This window comes from Alligator sinensis, unplaced genomic scaffold (assembly GCF_000455745.1).
Source record: "Alligator sinensis unplaced genomic scaffold, ASM45574v1 scaffold460_1, whole genome shotgun sequence".
In the NCBI taxonomy this organism is placed as follows: Eukaryota; Metazoa; Chordata; order Crocodylia; family Alligatoridae; genus Alligator; species Alligator sinensis.
Genome location: NW_005842553.1, coordinates 452,577 through 469,730, shown reverse-complemented (window position 1 = coordinate 469,730; position 17,154 = coordinate 452,577).

Below are 17,154 nucleotides of genomic sequence, written 5' to 3'. Positions count from 1 at the left end.
GGGGGGGTTTGCTCAGTTCCCGGTTATGGAATGTTTTGCATCTGTCTATGGTTCATCATAAGGCTCAGGGAATATGGGAGTGGGCAGCACACTTGTATGAGTACCTCACTTTCCGGGCACCACAGAAATAATTGATTATTTGATTTATTGTCAGTTCTGAAAACGATACATAATTTTAACTTCAAAAAAAACAGAGACCAAAACAGTTTTTGAAAAGTTGAAGTGTCCATTCCAACTGTCCAATTCATTTTCCTTTTCTCCCTCCCTTCAAGATGAACAATTTGTCAAACTGTAATGAATCCTTGAAACATTCTGATGGTATCAAAATCAGCTTTTCTTTGCTAAAAAAGAGCTTAATCTAGCAATGTTTGCCCCTCACTCCGCCCTGCCAGAAGAAGCATGTTCCTACCTCCTGCTTCTGCAGCAGGCTGACTATCCTCCAAACAGGTTGAAGGATATTAAGAAGACCAGGTGCTCCTGTTTATTTGTATAATGCACAGCACCATGGAGTCCCAAACAGAATTGCATCCATTAGGTCCCACCACTATATGAAGAAGTTGAAGACAGGGGTGTCTCTCTAACTGGAACTGTGTAAGGATTTTGGGGTAATCATTTCATATTAAAGTGTAGTGCAATGCCCATAATTAACACATACATTTCCTTCTGTTTCTGAAGGCTGATGGTTTGCTGTTTCTCAAAGCAGAGGCATAAATTCTAGGGCTGTGTGAAATTTCACCTGCTGTTTTGTTTCAGTGCTGTTTCAACTCATTTCAAGCTCAAAACAGCGAAATCAAGGTAAAACGAAAGGCTTCAAAAGAGCCTCAAAATGAAATGAGGACAGTCGAAATGTTTCTAAAGTTTTGAAATGTGTCGAAACATTTTGAGTTTCGAAGCTCAAGCTGGGCTTGCCTACAGGGAAACAGAGAGTAAGGAGAGGCAGGGGGAAGAGGTGGGAAGGACTGCTCTCATTCATATTGGCTGTGTAGCTGGCCAGTGACTGTGATCCTTCCCTGGGGTCCCTTCCAATCCCAGTGCCCTGGGGTATGGATGGAAAAATAGCATAAAAAACAGCATTGTTTGAACTGAGCTGCTTTCTGTCTTTGGGTCAGTTCCAGAAGCTCAGCAGCATTAGACAACAAAGGCTACCATTCATTTCCTACTTGCTAGCCTAGCAAGTGAGATTCAGCAATACCTTTTGCTTTAGTTTCTATCCCCTTTTATTTTATTATTATATTCATTGATTGATTTCTTTCAATTGATTCCTCCCCCCAAATCCTCTTCTTGTTTAGTTTATTTTGATTCTTTTCAAATCTGTGCTTTCTCTCACAGTGTGCATTCCATTCACTGTGCAGGGAAGCACAGCATAATTATATTGCATATTATAATATAAAATTTATATAGGAAAAGCATACATACATTTATATTTTTATTTTATTTATTACATAAATACATACATACAAACTTACATACATTACATAAATACAAATACATACTATTATCTTATCTACATATATTACATAAATCAGATAGATAACATTACAGAAGAAGAGAGAGATTTTCCAGCACACCAAAGTAAAGACAAGACACTATGAAACACACCATGAAGTGTGCTGGAAAGGCAGCTGGCAAGCCTTCAGGGAGGGGTGGAAGAGGGGGTATAGGGAGAGCTATAACTGTCCCACCCCTGCCAAACTCAGACACAGCCTCTTTGCTACAACAAGCAGGCATGAGGATTCCACGAGTTCTACAGACAGCAAGGAGAGGGGAGAAGTGCCAGTGCCACTGCCTGCGCCTGTGTCTGCATCCCCACCAAGAGCACCAGCCATAACCCTCCCGCCCCCACTACCACCATGACAACAAGCAGCAGCACTGGCATGACAGTCTCTTCCACCCCCATTTCACTTCCTATGCTGAGCCTTCTAGTGCCAGAGGAAGAGCTGAAGCTGGATCTGGACCTGAGGGCCATAGCAAGGGAAATTCTGGGGAAAGGGGGGCGGGGGGGAGGTCATCTGAGTTTGTGCTCCACACCCCTCAAGTTTCCCCTAGAGCCAGGTCTCCTTCCCCAGAAGGCACTCCAGAGGAGGCTGAGGTAGAGGATGTGGAGACAAGTGGCTCAGCTGAGTCTGCTTCTTGTGTTGCTGTGCCTCTGCCTGATGAGGAGGGGGAAACTGCAGCATCCACACATGCATCTACACCACAGAAGCAAATGGGTCGTGTGGTCTGGAATCATTTTGAGCTGGCAGCTGGTCCCACATATGCTATCTGCCTGCACTGCTGATCCAAAACCGGCTGAGGCAAAGTAACAAAACACATGAGCACCAGAGATGCAGGCACCACCCCCTTACCCTTGCTCCTCCTCAGCCTGCCACCAGTGGAAGCATGCCCAAAGGGAAGTCCCCCTCTCACTCCAAGGCCCCTGTCTCCCAAAAGCAGAGGCAGGCCATCCTGGAACAGCGAGGGAAAGGCGAACAGAAAGGGGAGCATGTTGCAAGGGCAAGCGAGATCACCCAGAGCATTGGGAAGATGCTTCCTGTGGGCTTGCTTTGGATGGCCAGCCCTTCTCCTTTGTTGAGCATCCTGGGTTCAGGCAGCTCATGGCACTCATGGACCTACTGTACCAAGTGCCCACACACACCACCTTAAGCAGGATGGTGGTGCCCTCCTTGTATGAGGCATGCAGGGAATACTTGAGGGAGGAGCTACACAAGGCAGGTCCACAGGTGGCCTTACACTTCACCTCTGACATCTGAAGCAGCCGGGGTGGAGATCATGCCTACCTCTCCCTCATAGGGCACAGGTGCGACCAGTCAGGCCATCAGGGGGCTATCCTACAAGCCAAGGTGATTGATGAGTCCCACACAGCAATAGAGATCATGGGGGCCATGAACCACTTGGTGCAGGGGTGGCTTATTGGGCAGGGCGAGCTCACCCACGGGTTCATGGTCACCGACACTGGGGCCAATATGCTCAAGGTGGTCCACAATGCAAACTTTGTTGGCATTCGCTGTGTGGCACACAAGTTCCACCTTATTGTTAGGGACACCTTGGAGGTAGACAGGGCTGCCGGTGATGGTGCCAGCACCACCAACAAGCTTATTTCCTAATGCAGGAAAGTGGCAGGCTACTTCCACCAGAGCATCAAGGGAGGCAAGATACTGTGGGACAAACAGAAGAAGTTGAACATCCCGTAACACAAAATCATGCAGGATATGGAGACTCTGTGGAACTCCACATACCTGATGCTCGAATGGCTGGTGGAGCAAAAGAAGGCCATCCATGAGATTCAGTGATTCGAATCACTATCCCGAATCGATTTGCCAAATCTGATTTGGAGATTCAGCTGTTGCTGAATTGGTTTATTTTCTTAAAGGGCCGGAGCTGGGGTGGGCAGGGCAGCTATGGGCAGGGGGTGGAGGTTGGGGCCTGGCAGGGGTCCCCCCATGGTCCCTTCCCCCCTCCCCCATCTCCTCTCACCTCCTGTTTACCAGCTCCAAGTCTGGCTCCAGCTCTGCTGCAGCTAGTGGGGACTGCCCAAATCATCAAAGCTCTCCAAATCTGCAGAAAAGATTTGGAGAGCTTCAAATCGATTCGGGCCTTTTCCTTGGTCCCCTGATTCAATTCACATTTGGAGATTTGGCCATCGAATTGGCCCAAATCTCCTCCAAATCGAATCAGTACCTGGAGCTTTGCACAGCCCTATTAGGTAGGGGCACACAGGCTGCATGAGACACTGAATGTACAGTTGTTACTGCATGGTCACAGGGTCACTTGAGCCCAGTTTCCCTCCTGCCCAGGCAGGGGGTCAGACTTGAAGATCTACAAGGTCCCTTCTGACCATACTTCTATGATTCTATGATTCTATGATTTCATAGATTTCATAGATTTTTAGGGTCGGAAGGGACCTCAGTAGATCGTTGAGTCTGACCCCCTGCTCTGGGCAGGAAAGAACGATGAGGTCAGCCAGGTGCTTGTCCAGTCTCCTCTTAAAGACCACCAGGGTAGGGGAGAGCACCACCTCCCTTGGGACCCCATTCCAGATTCTGGTATCCCTTACCATAAAGACAGTCTTCCTGATGTCCAATCTAAATCTGCTGTCTGTCACTTTGTGGCCAATGTTTCTAGTAACCCCAAGGGGCACCCTGGTAAACAGAAGAACTCCTATTCCTTGCTGTCCCACCCCCTCCACCCCCCTTGATGAATTTGTAGGTGGCCACAAGATCACCTCTCAGCCTTCTCTTGCAGAGGCTAAAGAGATCCAGATCCCTCTATCTCTCCTCATAGGGCCTTACCTGCAAGCCCCTAACCATATAAGTAGCCTTCCTCTGGACCCTCTCAAGGTTATCCACATCCTTCTTGAAGTGCAGCACCCAAAACTGGATGCAGTACTCCAGCTGCAGCTTGACCAATGCCACAAAGAGGGGAAGTATCACCTCCCTGGACCTATTTGTGATGCATCTGCTAATGCATGATATGGTGCAATTAGCTTTACTGATTGCTTCATCACATTGATGACTCATATTTATCTTAGAGTCTACTATGACTCTGAGATCCCTTTCTGCCGCTGTGCTACTTGGAAGGTCATCTCCCAATCTGTAAGTGTGTTGGTGATTCTTTCTCCCTAGGTGCAGCACTTTGCACTTATTTTTGTTAAACTGCATCCTGTTCTGTTCTGCCTACTTCTATCCACAGTCATTTAGCACTTGTTTATACAAATCCCACCAGAGTTGATTCAGCACTGTATTTATACAAGTGCTAAATGACTGCTCAGTAACCCGAGTTACTATGCAATAGTGCCACCGAATAGCTTTTTCATGATGCTACTGCACAGTAGCCTGAGACTGCTGCTCAGTAGTGTCGCATCCTAGTTTCTGCCACATGATGCTGCTACTCAGTATTCTCAGGCTACTGTACAGTCAGCATCTTGTTCAGACACAGCCACAAATAACACCTTGTCTTTACAAATATAAAACTAATATTTGGACCTCTCAAAAAATTTACCAAAGGGAATCAGAATCATTATCCCTATATTCCAGACTGAGAAATTTAGGCAGAAGTTATTAAAAATGATTTGCTGAGAGTCACACAGAAGATTGGTAGATGGGCAAGGTCTCAACTCTCAGATTGGTACCATATCCGCTGGACACGGTGTTAAGAGATCTTTAATATAAAGATATTGCAGCTAAAAGCTCTTTTAGGATTCCACAACACAAAGCTTTTCTAATCTGCCTTTGAAGGAAACACTACTGAACCGACTGTGACGGGATTTGAACCTATGGATGTACAGAAACTGACTATCTCCAACCTATGCCATTAGGCCAAATAGCTAACACAGTGTAGCCTGCTTTGTAGATGAATCACTATCAGCCTCCTGCAAAGAAATGTCCTTTTGTGACACACAGTTCCCACTTACTTTTGTCAGCCAGCCAGAACCAGATTATGTTGAAGGAACAAGAGAATGGATTCTGGGTTTTGTCAGCAGTATAGCTGTTTGCCTTTGGTTGGCAGCCAGCCACTGGCACTACAACTATGCTGTTCCTCAGCTGGTGTTCCTCTGACAAATTAAACTGGTGTTGATGGAGAAAGAAGTAGCTGCAGCATCAGAAGGTGTCCCTGATTCACATTTGCTTAGTGAACTAGAATATCCTGCAGAGTCTTATGGATTGGAAGTGGCTGCGATCAACTTTCTGTTCTGATATTGGATTTTTCCCTTTCCCATAATTTCTGAAATGGGGACTGGGCTGTATTCCAGATCTGCAGCCTGTGGCAATGGGCTGAGGAGATAAGAATTCACCAAAATATAAAGCACAACAAAGTGGGCGGGAAAAATTGAAATGACAGAATTCTTAAAGTGGAACTTCCATAGTTGGAAACACTTCAAACTGTGCCTTTTTGGATTAATCTAGTCAGTTTTCACACTTCATTCATATCTTCTCTTGCCATTTCTGAAATTATTAAAGATGTCTGTTAAAAACAGGGTTTTATTCTTCTCCAGTTTATTTTCTAAGTTTATTTGTTGTTGTAGGAAATTCTTAGAGCCAGACTTTTGATCATAGCCCCTAAATTTTCCCCCAAGTCCCCAAATTTCTAAATGCAGTTGGCACCTTAGTGGTTAGACACATCACAATAGCATCTATAGTACTTATACTATATTGGTATACCTGCTTTTAAAGACCTACATCTCGCTGCCCATATGTTCCTGCTAATTATGGTAATTGTGTGTATATAAATTAAATATAAAATTCTGTATATCAAAAGTAATGCAATTCAATATGTGGTTTGCACAGTGATGCAGATATTAGATTGTGAACATGTACATTGCCAAAGTTTGCATCCTAAACTGAAATGTTCATCACTAAAATTTTTAACATAAGAAACATTAACTACTTCCAGGACAATACAGTTATTTCTATGATGATGGATTAGGTGGGCAAATGGTGAGATGAGATGTCTGCTTAGCATGAAACAACCTGCTTACTTTATCAAGTTGTCTGTTTGTCTCCTATTTGTTTCTCCTCCAGCTGCTGTTGCTTATAACACAAATGAGCCCTGGAGGGCATAAAATGTCCTTATTGCACATTTGTACAATGGGGCCCTGCCACTAATAATGTTGACTTCATTGCTAGGTTTTCTCTGGTTCTCAGTAATATAATCAGAGTATCATTGAGGTACAGAAATATTGTGCCCATTTTGTAGATATGGAACATCTAGTAAAGGTAAGAACCTCTCTGCATATTTGTCTGAAATGAGAAGCCAACATATTTGAGGGTTGTTTTTTTTTTTTAAGAACAGAACTTTTCTCTTTGCAGCTGGGAACAGAAGCAGATGTTCAGAAGCTCCATAAGCTAATGGACACAGGTTATTACTGGTGTGAGCAGGATCAGAACTGTTAATTACGTTTATGGGATCTTTTCTTGAGACTTCTAGTCCAAATCATTTAGTCTGGATATTCATCAGCTTATACCTCAACCCTTCCAGGCAGTGTTAACTGGTAACTTAAGTAGTAGACTAGATTTCATGAGTTGAATTCTTTTTTTCTGATCCTGCTATTCATTTTTCAAATGGGCAGGGGTAAATCATTTATCTCTCAATGCCTCAGAAAGGACGAGTGCCTTTTATTGTAGAACCTCAAAAACTGAATATGAACTACCAAATTCTTTGAGGCTTATCCTACTAAGTACCTCTTTCTTCCAGAACTGGAAAAGGAGAGAGTGGTTTTGATTACACTTAAATCCATCCTAAATAATAATTATTGTTAAATATTGGGGCCAGTTAATATAGCCAAATATTCTTTTTCCTTGTATGTTTCTTATTCAGAGCTAGTTCAAGTGGTACATAAAGTCTTACACTGGGAACAGAAAGTTTGCCTAAATAAATAGTTGTAAATGCCTGTCTTCTAAGTGGAATGTGTTCAGATGTTGGTTACATCTTTATTGCTAGAGCCCTGAGTACTTACCCCTATTGTTGTGTGTTCTTAAGTGGAAGCAGAGGTGTCTGAGATATGTCACTTGTTGAGGAGCCTATGTATGCCATACCCAATCAATATGCTGCCAGTGAGGAGGAAAAAATGAGGGGTGTGGAAATTTGTTAGATCATGCTGATTTGATGAACATCACCAGCCTGACAGTATTTTTTATGACAATTCAATAACTGGAATAGATTCAGCAAATTTTCCAAGCCCTGTAGCTCAGAACACATTATATACTCATCTATTGTTGGACTCCCAAGGTTGTAACTATTGACAGTTGTATAAAGCAAACCACCCTGTGCAGCTCTGCAATGTCATTCCTAGTGTTATGATTTACATATACCTGGGGTAAGTGCTAATGTCTGTTAAATATACAGCCAGATTCTTGCTTTTTTAGCATAAGAATAAATCTGACAGACAAAAAGATTTTTTTATTACAAAGGCTCTCTCTCTATATATACACACACATACATACACACATATATATATGTGTATATATATACATGTATATCTGTGTGTATATATATACACACACACTAGCCAATTGCCCATCAGCAATGACTGAAGTGGGGGGAAGTCCAGCAATGACTGGGGAGGGGATGGAGCACCATTACCCACCACCCCGCGCCACCGCCCTCTCCCAGGAGTGGCGGGGGGGAGAAGCTTGCCCACCATTCCCTCCAACCCCATCAGCCAGCACCCCATGCTGCCTTCAGGGAGCAGGGTCAGCATGGGAGGGGGTGGTAAAGCCAGCAGCACTGGCCTTGCCCCCCTGCTCCAGTTCCTCCGTTGCTGCTGCCTGCAGGGAGCAGGGCTGGGGGGAAGGGGGAGGGGTAGGCCAACTGGCCTCACCCCCCTGCTCTGGCCACTTCATCCCCACCATCATGGCAGTGCTCTGCCGTGCCCCTGCCTCCTGTCTGGAATGCTCCTGGAGCACTCTGGTTGGTTGTTTCAGACAACCAATCAGAGTTCAAATAAATTATTATATATACTCATAAAGATGTGTGTGTGTGTGTGTGTACAAATATATGCATGTACACTTTGGTACTGGAGTGAAGGATGCTACTTCATGTAAATCTCCAGCAGTACAGAATTCATACAATTGGGTTCACTAGGTTTTACAAGGTTGGGGGGTGGGGAAGGAATGAGAGAGTGAAATAACATTGACATTTATGAGTGAATAGATGGTAATAAATATATGTTCTAACAAGACACACTGATACTTTTCTCCTCTTACTGACATTCAGTGATGCTTTGAAGACAGTGGGAAGCCTTTCTTTGAATCCCAAGCACATCAAAATTAGATAATTAAAAAAAAATGCCTCCAAATATACCTTATCCTTGAGCGATTTTTATTAAGGATGCTAATTGCTCAGACCTTGACTAATTCAGGCTGCGCTGTGCTGCTGGATTATTCTCCTTTGCATCTTCTGAAGTCAGGCACGGCAAAAATTAAAGCAGAAGATGTAAGTACTCCATTAATGCTTTACATTGCAAATGCCATTAGAAATCTGATTTAGCTGCAAGTCATGGCATAGATGGGCATTTATACATAAAAATGTTTGTAGCCATGTGCTCATATTTGTCCATATTCATGTATAATTCTGTAGACATAATGCAAATGTTTTATATAAACATAGCTGTGTACAAATCATCATTATGCTATTCTGTAGCTCTATATCTCTCACATATATACATTCATAGGAGTTACATATTTATATAGACTAGCCATGTCCACACAAGCATGGATGTTTGTTTCCCCAGGGACAAGCAGTGGCATACCTTGTGCTGCTGCTTTTTGTCCTTGGGGAACATTAGTGCCACACGTCCTCAAGCGCATGGCAGGTTACCCTGGGTGGGGTAGGGAAGGCTGGGGCCAACAACTGTGCTAGCCCCAGCAGCCTTACCTGAGGTCCTCGGGGCCTTAGAGAGCTGCAGCCATGGCAATCCTACAGCTTGGAGCCTGGCTGGCAGCCAGAATATGGCTCTGGCTGGCCAGGTTCCAGTTTTGGGCAGCATTTGTGGTGTGAATGTGTGGTGTGTGGCACCACAGATGGGTCTGTGGTGCCAATACTGCATGGCTGCACTCATCTGGATGTGGCCACACTGTTCTTATACAGACACATCATTAACTTATCTACTGTAGATATCAATCTCGTTATACATCTACATGGTCCTGGCTATGATCATAAACTGCATCCAATTGAAGGGCTTGGCAGCAATGTGGTGGGGCTGCTTGTGGCAGGATAGCTCCTGTAAAATACCACAATGTTGTAACCCCCAAAATAAGGTGAGTATAGGGCACATCAAAACCTTAGCGCCCACTACAATATAACCTCATAAATCTGGATCTCAAAAATCAGGAATTCTCAAAAACCCAGCACTGCTTCAGGACCGGCTGCCACTCTTCCTCCTCCCCATCCCCCTGGACATGGAGGAGGAAGCTTGCACGCAGTGGCTGCTGCTGCCACCCCCCATCAGCATGTAGCCACTGCTCCATGACTGGCAGCTACTGCTCTGGGACTGGTGGCCGTTGCTCCGGGACCGGCGGCCGCTTCCCTTTCCCCCCTGGTCTGTGACCGGCCACTCAGGTTTCAAAAATCCAGCATTTTCAAATATCTGGCAGGTGCTCGGTCCCAAGCATGCTGGATTTATGAGGTTATACTATACCTTGTTAGTGCTCCTTGTTTGCAGAAAGGCTAAGTAACATCACCCTGACAGACACATGCCTTTGCTGAAGCATTAGGCAGTCAGCAGCCCTAATCTGTTGCTTTCTGGCAAAACCTATAACCATCCAGGCATGGAACACCTGCACTCGGTCTGGCCTTTGGACTGTCTTCCTGGTCTAAAGGAGGGATGGTAGGTCTAGGGCAGCCTCCATTCCTCCATACTTTTGCCTAGGTATACTCACTGTGATGGTTGCATAGACCTCTTGCATGTATACCATGATCCAGAGGATCGATGGTCCTCAAGAAGACATGTTTATTGGTATAATTAAGCTGTCCTCTATCAGCGGTTCCCAATCTATGGTATGCGTACCACCAGTGGTATACAGACAACTTGTCAGTAGTATGCCTTAACAGATTTATTATAATTACTTTATATGACAAAAATTTGTTGGTGGTACTTAAGGCTAAACTGAAAAATTTGCTGGTGGTACTTAAGGTTGTATTGTTTTAAATTGGTAGTACGCAATCTGTCAGAGTTTGGGAACTGCTAGCTGGTGTATGAATATGCATGACATTCAAAATAGAGAATATGCTTATACCTATGTTCTACAGTACATTAACTGCTTGTTTGTAAAAACAGAAGCATGTGAACCTCAGACAAAAAGTAGTTTTAAGTGTAAATGATTCTTTGTCATATGCTTTTCCTGCTTTGTTCCTGTTAGCTAGGCTTCAGCCTCAACTTTATATTTATTTAGTGTCTTTTATTCCTGATCCTCATCTCTTAATATACTGGACTCACTTTCAACAGATATTCTCAACCTTAAAGTGAATTTAGTCCCCATATACCCTTTCATGGAGTCCTACATAGTCAATTTTATCTGTGTTTCATGTAGTTCATTCATTGCTTTTTTACAGAATAACCCTGACTACCTGTCCATTTCCTTCTACACAGCTTCTAATACAGGGGAATATAGTTTAGCAATCTGCAGATAAAGCAGTCTGTTATCTCATGCAAACAATACTGACCTGGATTCCTGGCAATCTTATAACTGTTTTCTTTATACAGCTTACAGGTGCTACTAACTTACAGCAGTCTATGAATGTTACCCAGGTTTATCTCACTGTTCTTTAAATGCTTATTTAAATGTTTTTTTGATGGGGGAAATGAGGTGCTTCCAAAGGATATGCTATACATTTTAAATGTCTTTGTAATTTATATTTCAATTTATTTCTGTTCTTATAAGCTCTGTCAATTTAACTTGTGACTTATCTTGCTACTTCTTTATATTCCAAGAAGGAACTAATTAAAGATACAACAGAAATTCAATTCATTGTTTGCTGATGTGCAATAGCTCTGTTGGGCACTCACAGAATCTAATCTGGATTCCACAAGCAATTTTGCCGTCTCACAGCTTGGATCAATGCCAGAGATGGCATTTTTTGCTACATCCCTCACAGGCATGTTTCTCATATTTGTAGTTCATGGAGATATTTCACGCACTTTAGCACCATGGTAGCTTGGGGTGGGTGGGTAAATGCTGCAGTGATAACTGTTACTGGACTTGACACAGGGTAAAATTTGACTTGAATATGAAGATTGATATATCCTTATATCCTGCCATTGCCAGAAGATGGAGTCATTGTCTTTCATTAGAGGAAGTTTTAAGAAAAGTTCAAGGTGTCATCCAAATTTGGATGCTAGTGGGTTGTCAAATAGGGCTGTGTGAAGCTTCGGTCCCTGATTCAATTCAGTGGAGATTCAGCCTGATTCGGTGGCTGAATCTCCAAATCTGAATCGAATCAGGAGACCCTTTAATCTCTCTGAATCAAATTGGAACCCTCTGAATTGATCTGGAGAGATTAAGAAAGATTAGGTGATTTGGACACAGACACAGCTTTAAATGTTTCTATATACCTCAAGGTACCAGGCAGCTCATGAATGCTGAGATGCTGGGGCAGATGGAGCTTCCCACAGGAGCATGGGGGGTTCCCCAGCATGCTCGGTAACAGACCTGGAAAGGGACCAGAAGCATTTCTGGTCCACTTCTGGGTCTGCCAAGGAGCGTGCTGGGGGGCCTCTCTGTGTGCCCCTGGCTCGGCGACTGGTGCCTCTAGGGACAAGTAGAAAGTACCATACTTAGGCAGGGGTAATCAATAGAGCATATACAAAACGGGCAGACAAAATTGGCTTCCAGGTGTGCAGCACAATGGCTACATCCCTAAGGCTAGGAAGAGATGTTGAATTTTTCCCAGGACTAGCTGTGCCTGTGTTTGTCCCAGAACAAATAAGTCATGGGATAGGCAAGTACTCATATCACCCTTCCAATCAGGGTTTAATGTGTGCTGAATGCACTGCCACTTTTTGCTATTGATTCAATGATGAAGTCCTCGGACAACAGTTCAGATGCACTTCATGATGCCCTGAAACAAACTGTTAGCACTTCTTATCCCAAAAACCCTTTTACGTTTTGTCCCGGCAACGTACATGGATGTCTAAATGATTGCGCTTTGTCCCGGGAAAAAATGGTTTCTCCCAAGACAAATATGATGTCTGTTTGTAACCTAAGTGAGAACACAAAAACTTAGAATGTACACCAGTGCCACATATTGCAGAGTTCATCCATAAGCAGAAGGCAGCAACAACTCATATTTTGCCAGTTTTACAGAATACTGAGCAGGGATCCTATATCTGCAGTGCAATCTGTTAATATTTTGTCATTGAAATTACTCTGTCCTCAAGCTGAGAACAAATTTCAGTATCACAGCTAAAGGATGGGAGAGGGGGAAAAATCTATAGATCAGAGGCAAAATTCCATTAGGAACAAGATTTACTTGACAAAATTTACTCTTGTTATTGTGCTCATATTTCTCTATTCAACTTGGAACACGATGGAATCTTAGGGAATGAAAAAATATGCATGGACATCTCTAAAATAATCCTTTGAGAAATTAATTAGTCGGTATTCTTAATTCACTTTCAGCCTCACAAATAAAAGGTGCAATGAAGGAGTAAAATGAGAGAAATAACCTGTGTGGAAAATACAGTATATATAAATGAGTGATTTACATTAATTTACATATGATTTGGTCCTAATTTCTTTAGCTTTAAAGGCTGTGTAAACTGAGATTTAAGAATCACTTTACATAAGATGTGTGAACTAGAGCTGACCAATATATGTGCAAGGAATAATTTATCCTAGGAATTAATTCCTTTTTTCCTGTTTTGGGTTATCTGCAAACAAATGTTACGCTTTATGAATTTATCCATTATCACGCTTACCTGTACACTTTGGAACAGATCCTCAGCTTTTATAAATCTGTTTAGCTTCATTGTTATTAGAAGAACTACACAATTAACACCAGTTAAGATCTGTCCCTTCATGCAAACAAATGTAAGCCTCTGTTCTTTGAAAACTCTTCCCTTTAACTTTTTCCCCCATTAGTTAGTTACAACATATGAATGGCTATCTAAGCCATGCCATATATTTTATGCCAGGGGTGTCAAATACAGAGGCTGGATCTGTCCTGTGGAGCCATCTTGTCTGACTCGCAGGACTCCTAGAGAGGCCAGGAATTCAGGAGTTGGGATCACTGCTGAAATCTGGGATATGGAGGCCTGTGGAGGACATGTGCTGGTGTTAAAGGGCAAGGGACACCTGGGTTAATCCCTGCCACTACCCCCACTCATTCTACTGCTGCTGTTATACTAAGTTAACTCCCTCCACTGGCCCAGAACCAGCCTTGGTTGTGGGGAGGGGGGAGGCTGGTATGATACCCCTGCTTTATACCCATAATGTTCTGCTCATTTGTGATTTATGAAAGATAGTGGCCAACTAACAACTTAAGCTGCTGTTTAGAAAGACTAAGAGCCCGATTTCATTAAACCTATTAGACACATAAATGGAATTAGGAGCCTCAGTCCTGCCTGAGTCCCTAAAAATAGTTAATTTTAAAAGTTTATGGGTTGTCATCTTCTTCATTGCTTTTCCATTCTTCCTTGTTTTTTTGTGACTCAGTCTTAAGGGTAGGATGACAGTATGTTATAAAAGTAGATACATTAATGTATATTCAGGACTTGAACAGATTGGAATAGAATCACACTTAGGAGCCTCAATCCACCTAAACATTTAATAGGTTTGCCTAGACAATAGGTGAAACAGAATCTGGCTCTATGTGTTTTCAGAGCCAGATGCTGTTCCTGTTCACCTTGAGACAAAAAATGAGCTTTTAAGTTTTGATCTTTGATTATTCTCTTACTTTTGGAGTCATCCTACAGTTTATACATGGTCAGAACATTTTCTACAGAGAAAGTTCTGTAGGAAGTGTAGATATATTCTTATGCTCTTCTTGTGTTTCCTCTAGGGCAGGGGTTTCCAAGCTGTGTTATGCATACCCCTGGGGGTATGCAAGACATCTCTAGGGGGTATGTGGGAGAAATTGAATAATGGCAGATTTAATGTTCATTATAGTAATAATTGGTATTTAAGGGATTAAAATATAAAAGATGCTGGTATAGGTACATGGACAGTTGGTAAATCTAGGAGGAGGTACACAATAAGAAAAAGTTTGGGAACCTCTACTCTTGGGCATTTCATACTGATCAAAAGTAAAACAAACAAGCACAGAGCAGTGCATGTTCAGAGGTGATAACTAGGGAATAGCAATAGGTTTGTTACCTTGTTCTGTACATAGTTGCAGTTCTTCATAAAGAATCTAATATTGAAAGTCAGTCTTGCTTATCAAGAAGATATTAAATTATCTACTTGTGGCCAAGTAATGAATTTCATTAGATGTAAGATTGAAACAAAAATGACTGTCTCTATAGAGACCAGCAGCAGTCAGGCCTTAGTTAAGACTGAAAGTACATAAACCCGTTTGAACTGGAACACTCAACCTCCTTCTAATGAACATGTCATCTCTTTCACCAGGGCAGATTTTTTTCCTGTTTGGAAAATTTTATAGATCAGTTTTAAGGCTTCCCATTGACCATGCCCCAACTTCAGTAAAAAACTTGGTTCCATTTGCTGTTTGGTACCAAACATACTTTCTGTATTTACTCAAATATAAGATGACTCCCCAATAATTAGATTCTATATATGGAACATTTATAAATTTGTTATAATTTCCCAGGTATAGAACAGGTATAGAATCTAATTATTGGAAATAATTTGCTGGAATTTGTTCCCCTCCCACTGCTACAGCAGGGCAAATAAATCAGGAGGGGGAAGCAGGATTCAGGTGGCCCCTTACATGTATGGACATGTACCAATGCAGATTTTGGTACATGTCCATACATTCACAGCTAGCTCAAGATATCTCTGCAGAGCACTGCATTGTCTTGGGTACATGCATACTTAGTTCTTGGCTCTCTTGAGGCCAAATGGATTAAAGAAAAGGAATACATTTCCCCTTGTTGTGGCAGTAGAAGTTTTGTGAAATATTCTTCAGCTGGAAGCCACTCATACACCTATTTTAGTAAGCTTGCAATGTTCCCATCTGGGAGATCCCTCATTATACAGGCTTAGAAGTTGTGCTTTTACAACTTCACTTGCTGAGTTATTACTTTTACCACAGAGACTTCTCAACTGGTTTATTTTTGGCTCTAGCAAAAAGCAATTACTGCAGCTACCAAAATATTGAGCACTGAATTAAAACATTCTGCTTTAGAAATTTTGGGCCAAATATCTCTCTGATGTAGCTGAAGTCAGTGGAATTACTTTGCGATGAATTTGGCTAAGAATGCATGCACCCTTTGGCTTCTTTATAAAAGAAAATGTTGCATATGTTCTGGTGTATGGTTGTCATTAACTACTAGGAGGAAGACTGAAGGAATGTTTTTTCTTCTACTTCTGTTTGCTATCTGGAGATTCAATAGTAGAATTGTTGCTTTTAGATCGAAGTGTCTGAGATGAAATCTATGCTTTGGGACACAATTTCACATCCTGATACTCAATTAGGATTCAATTTGTATTCATTGAAATCGATGGGAATTCTCCTAGTGACATCCTGAGAGCATGCAAAGCCCTTAGTGGTCTGAAGTGCAGAGTAGCCTAAGGCTACTCATAAGAATAGAAACATAATAACTACAGCTGGATAAATTGTCCAAATGTTCTGCAAACATTACCTCACATTTTCAAATGAATTAATGGAGGTAGTTTGCTTCCATTTGTTTGCTGCCTTTGACTATGGTAGCTTATTTTTTCAAGAAATCTTCTAGTTTGCTAGTAGGTGGGCATGTCTACATGTGCAATTATGACTCCTGAATAAACTATGGACCTTATTACTTGAAGTTTATTCAGGTGCAGCACACGGAGCTGGATTGGAGCAGCCCTGGCTGTCAGGGGATCCCAGGGGTCAGCCTGCCAGCGCGGGGCTGCTAACTCTGGCTCAACATGCCACAGAAGGGCTGGCTGGAGCATGAAGGAGCTTCAGTATGGGGCTAGCCGATAGTATTTACAAGTACTATCCTGCTGCAGAGTAAATTAAGCTACTTCAGCCTAATAAGCCTGCATGTGTAGAAGCCAAGACATTTACTGCACAGTTAATTAGTCAACTGCTCAGTAAACGTCTTGTGTAGACGTGCCATTTAAGCAATCATTAGAAAATATTCACAGAAAGTATTGGACTCCTCCACTTCAAGGGCTAATTATGTCCTATGTGACCAGGGTGCAATTAAAACCAACCAATAGACATGAATTTCAAGTATCAAATACTTTCCAAAAACTGCTTTCAGACAGTCTCCAGAACTGCTACCTACTGAACGTTTTCAAAGAAAAAATTGATGGTCAGCTGAAGATGGATAGTTCAAAGGCAGAATTTTCAAATTAGCTTATATTTGCTGACAATTTGGGCTTTAGGAGAAGGATGAATTACAAACATGATCAATGATTGTTTTGTGTACGTTTCTGTGAAATATGGTTTCTGTTTTGTGCATTACCATTGTGGACTGGGGAAAATTGATAGTAGTGCAATAATTGCAGTTTTTATTCCTAGCCCTACCACTTACTGGTGGTCATTTGG